The sequence below is a fragment of the Protopterus annectens genome, chromosome 1.part2 (assembly GCF_019279795.1).
Source record: "Protopterus annectens isolate FY-2018-M chromosome 1.part2, PAN1.0, whole genome shotgun sequence".
Classification (NCBI taxonomy): domain Eukaryota; kingdom Metazoa; phylum Chordata; order Ceratodontiformes; family Protopteridae; genus Protopterus; species Protopterus annectens.
The window spans coordinates 336,673,520-336,690,123 of NC_056727.1; positions in this window are offsets into that span (position 1 = coordinate 336,673,520).

Here is a 16,604-nt window from a genome sequence, read left to right on the forward strand (position 1 = left end):
GCGGCACAAACTGTACCATGTTAACATGATGAAACATTACCATGACAGGGAGGCCCTGGTGCTAAGTATTTGCAGTAGAAGGCAGGAGAAGTCTGAGAGCGATCTTTGGTCACAGGGAGCTAGCCAGCAAAATCCCAAATTACTATGGTGGAGCCCAAGGTTATAGGCATATGATATGACAGTGCAGCATCGCAGTGGGGTTAGCAATGCCAACACAGATGGACTCTCAAGACAGGGAATGGGGTAATGTATTCCCAGATAGGCTCATCCCTCTCAAGCAATGATTCTCAAAGGTCACACTTAAAAAAGTAGTTTGAGTCTTTGGGGGGGGGGGGGTGGCAAAGGGAGATACTGCCTGCACAGCTATTTGGAATTTTGTAAATACTGCTACTGCTGTTTGCCATGTGTCACTCTCTTTCATCTTTATAAAAAGATGTGATCTTAAAAGAGCTTAGGGTGCTTATCAAAAACTTATTAAACCCTTTTCTGATGTTAGAAAGGTGCTCAACATGCTTGTTTCTTTCCTGATATTGGAAACTAATCATGGTGGTCCACGTTACAGGATATTTGGATACAAAACACACAGACATATACTGTCACTATACCTTTGCATATGAAGGAATCACTTGCATGTTGCTTTTTGGTAGATATTGCTGCTGAATGAGCATATCAATAATACATGTAGTGATCCTATAACTGATGTTCACTTTCGTACTTCACCTGCCCCAAAAATGATACCTGCATTCTGTCCACCTCTGATACATCTTTGAGAAAAATAAAACATACTGAAACTTGCTACTGTTAGGCTCATGCACTATTCCCAACAAGCCATATCATTTTGATTTGACAATGATCATGCAGTACACCTATGCTTTCATATATAACATTCCTCCTTACCCCTATCCCAAAAAGATATCCACCTTCGATGGACAATTAATTTTAAAGAAAATGAAAGAAATGCTGAGAACAGTACTTTATTTCAACCTTCTGCTCTTGGACATGTACACATACCCCACTCCTTCAAACTAGCAATATCAATAATGGTTTTGCAAGATTCATGTGATTAGCCTGTGCTTTCATAAAAAGCCTGCCCTGTCATACACACACAGAAACAGACAACCACTTCTAGCAATCATCTCTCATCTGTGATTGTCAAAAGTGGTGAAATAGCAGTCTCAGTTATCTTTTCCAACTTGTCCCTATAGGGTAGCCTGTGCAGCAAATTGATTATTGTAAGAACTATAACAAGTGAAAAAGTGTATGGTGCTATGGGCAGTGTGTACTGAAACCATTGCCCAGAGAGCTATCTTGCTTTCTACCAGAAAAAAAAAGTAGAAGAAACTATCACAGCAAGTGTGTTTCCACTTGGAGCTTTCAAGCACTATGCTCTGTCCATATCCCTCCAGCAACAGGCCACAACAATGATAATTTTATTTGGATCATCTTAAAAGTGTTTTCCTTTCATTCTTCAACTGACCTCCAAACAGATAACTAGTTTTGATGATTACCTGTGATTGCCCAAAGTGGTAAAATATAGACACAGTAAATTTGCTTGTGCAGAGCTGAGGCTACTGCTATCAACACCTCACCCCCCCATGTCCATCACAGTAATTAAAAAAAAAAAACAGAATTCTGCTGTAAGCAGTTTTTACTATTAGTAATGACCACAATTCTACCTGATTTCCTGCCATAAGATAAAATAAAAATACATATCTATGACATACAAAAAATGTTCTGGAATATCATTATATTTACAGTTCCCATTTGTCTCTATTAATATGACTAGAAATTGTTTGATAAACACTTTGATCATTTGCTGTGAGCAAGCAATCACAATTGTTTAGACTGCATAGTAAAAGGACTTGAGGTGGCTACCCGTGTCCTGTTACTATATTTGTGGGGCAGAGGCAGGAAGTCATGATAATAAATAGCATGTCTTCTCACTTCCAGTTAAATATTCTCATTGAATTTGATGAGAAACTGTTACAGTATTAGCCATATAATTCCTTCACAGATATGATGCAAAATATATGCATTTATTATTATTATTTATCTTAGAACTGACTTCATGCTAATTTAAAATGAGAAAAAAGATATTACAAAACCAAATACATTTTATATCCACACCAGTGACTCAATCAGGTACAGCAACACTAATTCAATCAGACAAGCAGTTAAACCTTCTAAAATTAAAACAAACCCAATTTATCAACACAAAATACATAGGAAGTAAAATGTAATTATTGATAAATTTATAATAATGCAGTTCCAGCAAAGACTCCATTTCTCCCAACCTGTTTTAACTGTAAGACAGTCTTCATTCATCGTTGCATCAAATATTATATTTTTCCTCATTTATTCTAAAGTGAACCATTATGTTAAGTAATCTAATTTTTTATGTGTCAGCTTTAGCTCTTGTATGAAGCCTTTCTTCTGGGCCTCCTCCAAAATAGACTATGATCAGGCTGCTTTTCCATTTTAACAAAATAAATACATAACAAATAAGATAAATGTTGGCATACTTAACCTTATTAAGAAGCCTTTATATATAAAGTTTTCTGTTTTAGTTTCCTTTTCCTTACTGCAGTCTGTATGTAAAGCAGATGAAGCTGGTTACACTGAAACACATGGTCCTCTTCATTATTCATATGCTCAAAGGATCATAGCAGATTACTCAGCTATCGACCCAGAGGTCATTTCATGCCTAGCCTTTTCATCCCAATGTAATGCAATAGAAATGTAAGTTAATACCCAAGACTGCATTTAGTAATGACTGCCCATGTCCAGGAGGATTGTGGCCGCTATTCCCAATAAGAATTTATAATGCCTCATCCACTCATCCAGGTTCCTTTTGAACAGTGTCATAGAGGTGCTCTGTTTCACATGAATAGGTAGCTTATTCCAAAGACTCAGCAGTCACTGGGAGATAAATCTGTCCCTCCAGCATGTCCTATTTAAGTTTGTGTCTTTCGGCTTTTCCCGGTTTGGGGGTCGCCACAGTGGAACTCTGGTCTGCTAATGATTGGCAGTAGATTTTTACATACTGGCTTGCCGGGCCTAACGTACAACCTTCAATGAAGGAATGCCCATTCACGTATGTCGCTACACAGAAGATGATCTAACTGAGAATAGAACGGGCAACGTCTAACTGTTAGGCGACAACGCTACTGCAGCACCACCACCGCAGTGTCTAGCATGTCCTATTTAAGTCACATGCCATATTTAGGTCCATGGAATGGGTGGATCTAGTCCTGTTTGATTTACGGATATGCAGCAAGTTCATTAGGTTTGGGTCTGAGATTGCTCTGCAAGCCAAGCGTAAGTGTCCCCTAAGAAGCATCATCCCCTGAGAAGTTTATAAGATACAGAGTGAAGTGACAGGGACTTTAGTCTGTCTGTGTACTGCATGTGCTGGAGTCCTTTGATCTTCTTTGTTAGAAACCTCTGAGGTATTTAATTGTTATAGGTGTTTTGTGTGGCACATGCCGAACAGGAAGTTATACTCAAATATGGGCCAGATTAGTGTCAAGTATAGAGGAGTTATAACCTCTTTTGCACTTGAGGCGATGCCTTTACTAATCAAGTGTGCTATGTAGAAAGCCTTCCTTTCTACAGTAGACACATCATAGCTGAAGGCAAGGTTGTGGTCAACTTGTGAACCCATGTCCCTTAGCATTTCATGGGTATTTAGGGTGCTGATGTTGATTTGACAGTGTGAAGGGACATCGTGTTAAAGTGAGTGATTATGCATTTCTTTGCATTCAGTTTGAGACCATGACTAAGACACCAGTTGTTGGTCTGCTTATGACTCTCCTGGAGTATATATACTTACATCATTTGGGGATTCAATAATTGCACCCAGTTTGCAGTCGTCTGCAAACTTGGTCAGTCACAACCACTTAGTTTTTACCTGAACTTCTGAGAAATATATACCAAATAGTAGGGGCCCAGCACTGACCCCTGTGGCACCCCGTTGGTAACAGGTCTGCTGGTTGATTTGGAGTCACCCACTTTGATAGTATCTGGTTTGTGAGCCAGTTAGCAGCCTATCTTACAACAAAGGGATTTACATTCAGTTCAGTCATAGTTCCAAACACCAATTGTTGCTCAATTTTGAAATAATCATAAATGTCTCATGACTACAAACAGTAGTTGAAAAGATTGAAGATGGTCAGTGTGCTACTTTTCTGCAGATGACAGTATAGGGAGTCATTAAAATGTATAATGCATTTATGTTTTGAGAAATGAGGTGGGGAAGTAGGATAACGGTGTGATGATACAGAAATTTCAGAGCTCCTGTGTGATGATTAAAAATCTGCCAGATATTTTTTCATTTGGGAGGTACTGATAAAGATTTACAATGCTATGGCACTACATTAAATATCACAAATGTTTTGGTGGACCTCAACCTGACGGTGCTTTGCTAAGTATTAGGACCAGGGTATTGCTGGCATTTCATGGGAAGGGCTGCACACTAAATTATTGCAGATAATGGCAGGAGTTACACTACTGAACAATAGTAAAATGTCTGCACCTGGGGTGGTCATGTGAACAACTTGACAGGTCCAAAAAGGTGGTATGCCTGATGCTTGAACTTTCACACATGTAAGAAAGTGCTTCATAGCTAAAACATGGACACTGTGAGTAGGCTACAGAGGGCCACTACTGCAAAGTCATCATATAAGTGGGTAAGAAGAGGGGAGATATGAAAGCCAGAAATGGGACAAGAGCATGCACAACAAACACAGAGCTAACATGCAGGAAAGAGAAGTGAGAGAAGATGTGCATTTTGTTTTTTGTAGGTCAGCTGCACATTTTCAGCTTTAAATAAGAATGATATAGGGGTGTAGAAGCAAGGATTATGTTTGAAATATAAGGTGGTAGTAGGGAAGTTAGCAGACGCAAACCAAACAAACATAAAACAGAGAGAAACTCAGGGATGCATAAATAAAAAAGGGACAAGAGTGGAGGTTGCAAATATATAGAGGAGGACATTTGGTGGTAATAAAGATTTGAGTATAAACATGATATAGTGAGTTATACACAAACTAAGCTAATACCATGATATGGGATACTTGAGGGTACAAAGGGCCTATCTGGCTGAAATAAGACTCCACACAGCTATCAGTCAGTTCCATTGCTGACATCAGGTGGAGTCCCTGCATCTGGTAGTTCAAAGGATAGGGCTGGCCATCATTCCATCAGTACAGCTCCCTCAACCACATAAGAAGATTTTGCAAGGTTCCAAAGAATGAATGCAACTTCCAAATTAACTTGTGTGTACCCAGCCCCTGGACTTCATTCGGGCTAACCTTGATGCAACACTGTAGGACAATCTCCCAGGGGGAGCCAATGCTTGTTTTCAGAGAGGTTTCCACAGGTGTCACCAGTGAACCCACTCAGAGTGACCATCCACCTGCATTGAGACAGGACTGGTGACACTGCAGCAGGTAGCTGGTGAAGGACCAGTAGGCCACCCAACCCCAGCAAGATAACAACAAAAAAAAAAAAAATGCAAAACTTTAGTAACCATGTGCATGACTCAGATTTCAGTTTTACACTATAGCTATTTGCATAATGCATATTCTCTACTGCCTAAAGATCCTGTCACTTCTTCTTAGCCAGGTCTCAAATTTAAAGCAGTCTCCTCTAATTCTGTCAAATATAAAACAGACATTAGTCAGTACAATTTGTCCATGACAAAAGAAATCAGGGACAGCGATACAAATGTTCATAAAATACAGTGAAAGCGCTATATACAGTGATTAATATGAAATGTTGAAGCTTTCTCTCTCTCTCTATATATATGTATATCCATCTATATAAATCTATTTATATATATATATAAAAAAAAATATATATATATATATATATATATATATATATATATATATATATATATATATATATATATATATATATAGATATATCCCTAGCCACTCTCTCCAACTGTCTGGTTATGTTAGGGTAGCAGTTCTGCAGGTTTGCAGGTTGCTGTAGCTATACCTGCACTGTTCACCAGCATGAATAATGCCATTGGCATCCTCTACTGCTCTGTTAAGCTGACGCCAGGCATCATTTTTATACATGGGGCCTTCATCAGATGGCAACAACTCCACAATATATTTCATCACTATCATTCCTGGATATGACTGCCTCTATTCCCAGGAATGGCCAGTCTCATGATTGTGGACATCACCCATCTAGCCACAGGACAGGGATACTACACTGGGCTAGCCACTTTGGTTCCTGCTGTTCCAGTCCATCCCTATCCATTATTGGTCTTTTGAGTGCAATGCCTAACTGTAGTTGTCCTGGATACCATTCAGCTATTCATCCTTAAATAGGGTGCTAAATCAGGATTCCTGTACATTCTCATGACATGTTACACTATACCACCTATAGGCTGCATCCAAACCTTAAATTGCACAACCATAGTGTACAGCTTGCCAACTTTCACAATGTGTAAGCTCCAACCCAGTACTGTAGGATACAATCCCTGAACTCACCTCTACCTGTTACCTACCTGAGTGGTTATGACATCTACCTCCATTAATCAGTTGTGTTGTTGTCACCTGTCACTGCACCCTCATGCAAAGGATGATGACCATGCCATGCCTAAAGCTATAGCTTGAGTGTGTAATGTAATGTGTGATGCACAGCATGGCTGTAATGTTTAGCGTGGGTGTGTTAATGCATGCATTACCTTTATTCTGTGTTATCATTATTATGGTTCATAGTTTGGACAAGACACTACCTCTTTGCCATTGCAGCTAAGTATTACAGCTTCCTCTACCTTAGATGTGGTATCATTGCAGCTGGTTCTTCCAAGGACTTATTGTCTAACTTCTCTTCTGCTCATGCCACAGGTCTGTCAGGTAGTACTGCAATGTTTCCAGTTTGTAGATTATTGCATACTATCACAATGAGTAACATGGCACACTCCTTGTATAACTGACTACAGGTCTCAAGCACATATAGCAGTGTGCCAGCAGTTTTATTCAAGCCATAGAATCATGCCTTTAGGAGTCTAGAAACACTTTTCACGAAGTTCCATGTCTGTGATACTGCAGTGTTGGATGCTGTCTCTGCCACTGTCTGGTGGGTTTGGATGAGGTTTATCAGCCACAGTTCCAAGGCATATCCTAGCATCACCAGCAACACATAACAGTAGATATCATTAAGAGTGTCCTAGTACCTATGACTATGTGAACAGCATATTCAGGACTTTGTAACTGCCAATGTGTGCACCTACCAACTAGATGCTCCTGTAAAAAGTCAGTCCATACAAAACACTGGTAGAATTTGCTCCTATGCTAGATGTAGAAATCATGGGAAATAACTGGATGACATACAGACATATTATATACAATATAGAATTTCTTGTGTGAGTTGCACACCACCTGGCACTTGATGGAGTGAAATCATTACTGATGAATATATCAGATACCATGTGGAGCATGTGGGACCTTGATGGCAATATGGGTAGGCAATGCCTTCTAGGAACTCAGAGAAATGGCTTATGTCATAGCATACTCACAAAATGATGGTTCTCTCTTCTATATATAGATTCATAGGTGGTTACTAAGCTATCTGCAAAAGAGCCATTTTAAACTTAGCCATGCTTACCCAAATTTGCCAAAATATTTTGGACATAAGTCAACACCCAAGGAATTTTATGGTTATGATATAGGCTTGTACACATCAAGCATTTGTAGGCTGTTCCTGCCCATTAGGGACATAAGTACCAATCCTGGGTTGTTGTTGTCTTTCGGCTTTTCCCGGTTAGGGGTCGCCACAGCGGAACTCCGGTCCGCTAATGATTGGCAGTAGATTTTCATGAATGCTGAGGTGCCAGCTTGATGTTCAACCTTCAGCAAAGGCACGCCCATTTACGCATGTCTTTCGAACGCCCACCCAACCGCAAATTTGTAATTTCCCATCCACTGGTCCAATTTACATTTAAATAGTGCTATGGATAAACTTTGCTTCACATGGATGAGAAGCCTATTCCTGAGAAGGAGTAATCTCTGAGACACATATCTGTCCCACTAACATGTCCTGTTGATGTCACAGATGAGGTTTAGGTACTTAGATTGGGTACTTCTGATGCTAATTGCTTTATGAATTTGCAACAGATCTATTGGTGTTGGACAGAGGATTCCTCATAGGGTAAGCATAGATTTTTCTCTCAACTGTTTGTAGGAGCCCAGGTACATGGATAGGGCTTTGAGGTGGTCTGTTGAAACCATATATTCTCCTCTAGGGTACAGCATTGCAATAAGGAACTGGTGTAAGGATTACAAAGCCAATGCCTACAAAACCCTTAATGTGTCTCCTATCATATGCTGAACTGTCCCTGTAAAAATGGTTAATGCTACACAAATCTTCCTGTCTATTGAGACAGGCAATCTACACATCTCACTTGATTCCTAGAGGGAACAGCTCATATATATTAAATCCAGTATGGTGTCTCTGTCCACATGATAGCAGTCAACAATGTCATGGTCATGAAAGTGTTAGTATGTCAGACACTGCTTGACTCCACCGCAGAACAGGGTCTTGCAGAAGACCTCATAAAACATACATTCACAAAGCACATTGTAGACTATTGTAATCCAATGTGTACATATAGATATATATTAACAGAAGCAATGAATGGACTGCAGCCAATGCTGCATATCATATATGTATATAATAATAGGTTATACAAGCACAGCTAAATAATATTTAACTTACTCTGCACAATTGTATGTTAATATGATTTCTGCTTCCTGTTCTTATCTTAATGTATGTTAATATGATTTCTGTGCTCTTATGTCAATGTGATTTATACTCAAATTTTCAACTGTATTCATCCAAAATGTACACTTTATACTATAAAAGTGTATATTTACATCTATCAGTAACTGTAAAGTGAAAATCTTTGTACTCGTGCCTTATGAACCCTACGTCATGACTGAAAGGAGATGTAAGACCTGTTCACTCACATGGTTAGCAAACAGCAAATAAAAATAAATAGAGTGACATCATTTTCATCAGAAATTTACTGGAACTGGTACTTTTACCAGAGCCTGCTTGACAGCCCCTGCATGATGCATTAAGAACAGAAATGATGGTTTAAGTTATGACATGATAATAAGGAAAGAGCCCCCATTTAAAGAGTTGTGGAGGCAATATGAAGAAAGTGGGTCATTTTCTGGAGACGGGACCCAGTAAGATAGTAAGACTTCAGATTTGTCTTTGTCGGTCTTACAAAAAGGGAAGACACCCGCCAGACATGTTTATATTAGAGTACATAAATATGGCAAAGATCAAGCGATACTGTTAGACGTCCCTAAAATTACAAACATTTGTCTGAGATCTCTCTTGCAAACTCAAGAACAGAACCTGTGAAAGAAAATAACTTACACACTAAATTGCGCAGCCTGCTGTGATAAGGCAGATTGTAAGAGCAGACCTGCTTGAAACAAGGGACTTGCACATTAAAATATTGCAGCTTGAAAGTGTTCAGAAAGTCAGAATGTCATTGTAGCTTGAAAATGTTATAAATCAAGGAATATGACTGGTATTACAGCTTGGAAATTTTGCAAATCATGAACCAGAAGTGAAAAGCATTATTGAAATGAAGGAATCGCTCACTGAACGGATTTAATCAAAGGTACTGAAGTTAGGAAGTATAAAATAATACAAAATGTTACCTAAATTCCAAACTTTCTTTCAAGCTAAAACTGAAAGACCCAGAAATGGAGATTTCTAAACAGCCGATGGGAATGGAAATTTGAATTTCAACGTGGTAGTTAATGAAGCAATAACAGTACCTGGCCAGAGTTCTAAAATCATTCTGTCAGTGCAACACAGTTTATCACAAATCAGGGAAGACATTAGGCAACATAGTAAAAAAGGTAAAAACTGAAGATAAATCATTTTGCAAGATGGCAACCTAGACAAAAAAAAACTGAGAATACGAAATGGTATAGTTTACTCACTTTAAGACAAAGTGTCAGCCACATAAAAGAAAGAAAAAGGAACAGGTAGTGAATACAGAGAGACAATTCAACTGTGAATCTTGTGCAAATGATACTCCTTGCGAGGCAAAATGCTAAAGATCTAAGCATAAGGAAGAAAGTTCTATGCATCAGGTTCATAAAAGTAACAAACAAGAACATTCAAATAAAGCTGAGATAGCAACTGCCACTAAAAGAATATGAAAAAAGGTGCCATTTCTCTGAGGAAAGATAGGCACTGAGACCCCAGGGCCTGTGTTGATAGGACAGGAGTCAGGTATTTTCTCCCTCACAGCAAGCTTATTTTGAGGAAACTATGAAATGCTAACTGTCAGGTAAGCTGGTGAAATTTTAAGAAGTAATAAATAAGGACATAGGTAACCTACAAACTGTAGAGCCAATCCAGTTTTGATTTATCAGGGCCAGATCCTGTCTACTTAGCCTTGCTGACTTCTTCAAGAAGGTTACTGAAGCAAGGGATGATGGCAAATCTATACACAACATATAGCTAGACCTCACAAAGGTATTAAACACTATTCCACACTCAGGTATCATCAAAAACTCCCCTAGCTAAATGCAAATTCCTATGTAACTCATTGGATAACAAACTGACTCACAATCAAAACCCAGAAAGTTGGAGTGGAAGCTATATCTCTTCCAAAAGACCTATCACTAGTTGTGCACCCCAGGATTAAGTCTGTAGGCTTCTCCTCCTTGGCATTTACTTCTCAGAGATCAAAGCAATGTTAAGGGTTTGTGGCTTACAAAGTCTGCAGATATCTGCAAACCTGGTGCCATAAAAATCTCCTCAGAGGAAGAAAAGATCCTCCAAGATGGTCACTCCCAAACAAATAGCTGGTGTCAAAACCATGCACTAAAACCAAACGCCAGGAAGTACATAATCATAACCTTCAGTGATCATAACTCCCATTGTAACTATCAAATTGACAACACACCCCTGAAAATTTGTCTCTTGCTTAGGGATCTAGGAATGTATGTTAACAGTGAACCGTCCTTTGATTACCACATATCCACTGATGTAAGGAAGCCTTTTTCATCAAACAGCTTATATCTAAAGGTATTCCATCCAGATCTATGGGTGCAATTGTTCCACTGTACTCAGCCGTCATCAGACCAGTCATTGAGTATAATGTCCCTTTCAGTATGTTCCTGTCTGCACACTTGTCACAACTGAAATGACCGCAATCCTTTCTCACTAAACAAGTCAATGCCTAAGTCGTAAAAGCTATGCAGACCATCTCAAAGCTGTGTCACTCTTCTCAGTATCATATACCCTACTGATAGACATCTGTCTCGCATAGCAAGTTTCAACAGCCCATATTCTGTTACATGTATTGCACATACCCAAGTCTAATGGTACGATAAACACTCACTCTAATTATCTGAATCTCTTTTGCAAAATAATGGAACATGTTGGAGAGGTAAGTTTGTATCACAGAAAGTACCACTTCTGTGGAATCATCTTACTCCACTTAGGCTATTCACAAATAATTTGTATGAATGGATGGGTAACTTCAGAGTCACACTAGATTTATCTCCCCTGATCCTTATAAAGTGGGGGGAAACATGTATATGTGCCAATATATTATTATTTGTTTCATGTATGGGCAATTTGCATGCAAAATACTGGGGCTAAAAACTACCATAAGAAGGTAAGGCTAAGATGCCTAAGATCCTCACAGATCAATAGCCTAGTAAATACCCCTAAATCCATGAGTGGCCTTGCAAGATGTCTGTTTCTTTGTTCAGGTTAATGTTAGCATCTTTATTTTGTAATATCACCCAAGAGCAGTATTTTTTATACACATGTATTTTACTGGTAGTTTCTATTTATCATTGTTTACAAAAGTCCAAACCATGGTACAGGCATGTACTGAGTAATAGAAATGAATAGAAAGAGTGCACCAATGGGGGAGAAGCACAAAGCAGCAATCTAATTCACAACTGCTAAGCACTTTCCTCTAAGCTAAACTGGGAGTTCATCTGACTATTGTATAATAAGAAAAATCACATTTAAAACTGTCAACCCAAAAAAAAAAAAAAAAAAAAAAATATATATATATATATATATATATATATATATATATATATATATATATATATACATAGATAAAATATCACTGAGTAATGCCACTAATGTTTATGAGGATATTTTTTTAAGAACTAGTTAAAAATGTACATGTTTACTAATGCCAAGGCCAGTGCAAGGATTTAAAAGGACATTCCAACTAAATTTCTTGTAGCCCAACCAATTCTTAAGATTTTCTCCACATATATCTAAAACAATAACATCCAAAATGTAATATTAGAGCATTTTAAAAGTGACGACTGTTAGAGACATAACTGCTTACTAGTTCTGAATAATAGATTGCTGATTAGTACTTTCAGCATTTCTTTTATTCCTTGTTTTTATTTTTAGCTTTCTATTTATGACACCTCTTATGTTTCATTTTTAATTTGGCTTTTACTTCACAGTGAACTACTTACAATGATGCAATTTATTTATTTATTTATTCTTTTGACTGTTTAGCCTATATTTGTTTGTATTATGGCAGTTTTTTGATAATTATATTTGAAACACCATAACAGGTTTACCAGATGTGCAAAATGATAGCATCTTGCTTCTAATGTGATGTATTTTATAAGTTCTGTCTGGGATTGGCATGACTTTTTCAATGTGAAACTGGCTTGCTTCCAATGTGATGTTATGTTAGTTCAGCCAGGGACTGGCATGATTTTTTCAGTGTGGAAATGGCTCCAGTTAACATTTTGTTCATGATTAGCAGCCCTGTTTTCATATCCCATGCAGATTCTGGAGTTTTTGATTTCTAAATCCATAAACATCTCATTCTGGATTATTGATATTGCATGTTATGTAAACTGTCTTTTGGCTTTTCCTGGTTAGGGGTCACAACAGCAGAATTCTGGTCTGCTAATGATTGGCAGTGAATTTTCACAGTGTCAAGTTGCCAGCCCACCACCCAACCTTCAAGGAAGGCACACCTACACATGCATACACCTATCTGCATGTCTTTAAATTCATTCGATCATTGGGAGGACATGCAGACTCCACACAGAAGGTGTTCCAGCCGAGAATCGAACCGGAGAACCTCTTGCTGTGAGGTGACAATGCTAACCACTGCACCACCACAGTACTCGACATTGCATGTTTTGTGGTAGTAGCTAATTGTTGGATTAAAGATTATTTTTTTCAACTGAAGGGCCTGACAGACTGCTCTAGGTGTGTATTTTCCTTAGCAGTGCATTCCATCTAGCTAATAGTTCTGTGCAAACTCTTAAAGACTGCTGCAGGATTTTAGCCTAATCTGTGTCTGGACTGAAAGAGATGACCAGTTTACTTGCTTGCAGTTTGTACTTCTTGATTCTTTTTTTGTGAATGGAATATGCAGCTTGTTTGCTGATACAGAATTTTATTCTGGGTCAGTTTCCACTTACCCATTACTCAGAGACATTATTGTTGAAAGATCTTGGTTATCATTTCTATTTCATGTTGATTTTTGGGTCACATTTTTATTGCTGTTATGTAAATTTGCTGTAGCCTAAATTTACATGACACCAACTTTGTCTGTATGCTGGTTACAATTATTTTTCTTCTTGTATTCAAGGATGTACGAAAGGTATACAGAAGAGAATTTAAGTGACTTTCCCTGGGTTAAGCTATAGTTGGTGATTATAATTATAGTAATATTTTATTGCAACACTAATGCAATGATATGGTGCCTGATGTGCTGTAAATTATGTACCAATGGGCATTTCAGTTTTGCATGGAAATAGCTGCCTATATTTCAACTTCATTTATTGACAATTATTTCTTAATCAACTATTCACAGACTACAGCACTTTTACGGAAATAGCTCAGGTTCCTTTGGACTTTTTGAACATTTTTCTCTGGCTGCAGCTCGTTTCTGTTAGCTGCGATCCACTTAACTTTGCATGTTGAATTTAAGAACCGATCTTAATGGATTTTGGCTTGATATTCTAGGGTGATGCAATTTTATTTCTGAAATTCTTGACAGATGTTTTATTGTGGCACTTGTTTTTGAGCCGCTAGCCTAGCTTTTCTTGATATGTTAGCTTGGGGAGTCATTCGTTTTTGCAGAATCTTCAAATCTTTTTTTTTTATATGAATAAGTCTGAGCTCTTTTGTTATTATCTTAGTGGTCTCTCTTAGCTGCTTCTGTTCTGAATGTACTACAAGCTACCACATCATTTTATGTACTTATGTATTTATTTTATTTATTTGTCTTAATTGGTTTGGAAAGTCCAACATGATAAAGCCCATTTTCAGCAGAGGCCTGAGGAGAAAATCTCAAGCTGATACATTTAAGAAACTCATGACAGAACAGTTTACTTGTAAGTGTATATTACATACATAGTTCTTAAGACATTTAGATACAGGTTATTGTTCTATAGAGATACTATACAAATATATTTCTTCTGTGGTGACATCACATGTGACATTAATTTAAAAATTTAAAACATTTACTATGCAAACAGTTCATGTGCAATATATATGTGAGAAGTAGGCATTAGGTATGACTTAGAATGGGTAATGCGGTTACAGTATAGATAACAGGAGAAAATAAATTTGAGGTGAGGAGTAAAAATATCATTTGGTAGGGCATAGTAATTAAAGCTAGATGGGAGAAGAGAAAGACATTTTATAACTGTTGTGTCAAGGATAGCAGGGCTAAGAATACTAGATATGCTGACAAAGATCCTGGTTATAAGAGAGTCGAGGAAAGTATTTAAAGACGATATGAATAAAGTGGGAATGTAAGAAAGAAAGAAAGAAAAATTGAAATGCAAAGTGGGAATTATGATAGGAATGTAACTGAGGAGGAGTGGTAGAAATGTTTGTTGATTAGTAGGGGATAGAAGTTATGAATGGATAAGGGGATATGAGATGACAAAGGGAAATTAAGTTACCCAAATAAGGAGCATACTCACAACCACATGAGGTTTAGATGTCGTTTCAGTAAGGCCTTGAAGGTGGAAAGTTATTTAGTCTATTTTAGGTATGTTGGAATAGTACTCCAGAGTTTAGATATTTAATGGGAACATAGTACATTGCCTGCTGAATTGATAAACTTTGTTAGAATTACTATGAGCTTACTGGATGAATAAAGGTCTCTACCTAGACGGTAGTGCTACAGAATATTTTTAGTGCTGAAGATTTTTCTAGAGCATATATAAGATCATGTGCAGATTTAAGTTCTCAGCATTTTAAATAGTTGGGTATCTCAAGCCAATATAATTGTTTCAGGGCTCTGAAAATGATGATTCCTATGTATAAGGTTGGCAACAAAGTTGGCTACTTTACTGTAGCAGGTTGCTAGTTTAGCTTTAAGAGTAGTATTTAGGTTAGTAAGAATAGGTTGGGCATATATCAGGGATGGAAGATGTCAGTGTCTGGTTCTCTAGAGGGTGACAAGTTTCTAGTGTGCTTTTTTAATGGCTTGTGATATGTGTTGATCAAATTTAAGGTGATTGCCAGTTGGGACACTCAGAAGTTTTGTTTGGATCATAGTTTCAATTTTTAAGTTGTTGGATGAGGTTAACTCAAAAGATTGTGTTTTAGTTTGATATTGTTTGCAATTTTTTTCAGGATTTAAAAAGATTTATATATTTTGACAAGTTTCTATGACAGTGAAATAATGCTGGGTGATGTTCAGATGTTCTATATTGTTTATAAAATGTTAAATCAGACGTTTTCTATTAACAATCTCTACGAGTTTTAATATGGGACTCATTTAGTTCTTTAATGTTCTTTAGTTGTCAATGCCACAATTTCCATGTTATAACAATAGCTGGGATTCACTAAAGTCTTTTGGCAGGGAGTAGGAAGAGGACTTCCATTCTTGATTGCCTGAGCTGAGAGTTCTTTCAGCTTAGGATTACCAAGCACTGCCCAAGAATGAAGCATCTCTAGGAAAAGTATCTCCTCTGTGTGATCATGGCTTTTACTTGGAAACAGACTGCCATCTTCTAGATTTAGATAGCACCTGCTCCCCTCTGGACCTCCTTAAATCATGAATGCTTAATGTCAGGCCAATGCAGAAGAGGTTGGGCATTGTATTTGCCTTGCCCAGTATTCATGACCTGGGATTTTTAATGAAAGCCTGGTAGCAACACCTTCACCCAAATCATCCTTTTAGAGTTTGGACCTTGTTTTGCAATATTCATTCCTCCAGCTCACCAAATTATTCACAGCCTAGACAGATACTATTGGTGTTGTTGTGGTCATATGTTTTTTACCAATACCTCAGCTGTCACAGGTAAATGATAGAGTTTGTTACATGTTTGAATGTGTCCTTGTATGTGGATTTAAATGCATTTTATTTCAAATGTACCCTTTACCTGGTTTCCTTGAGAGGCATTTCTTCTTCGCTAATCTCCCCATTGACCTAGTGACTAAATACCCTCCTTGGCAGATCTTGCAAGATTTCACTGTCTGAGTTGATAATGAGATAAATTAATTCACCTTTAGATTTTACAGTCTTTTAGACTACCTAGGCTCCACTAAAAAGATATTAGTGTTATCCACAGATTTGT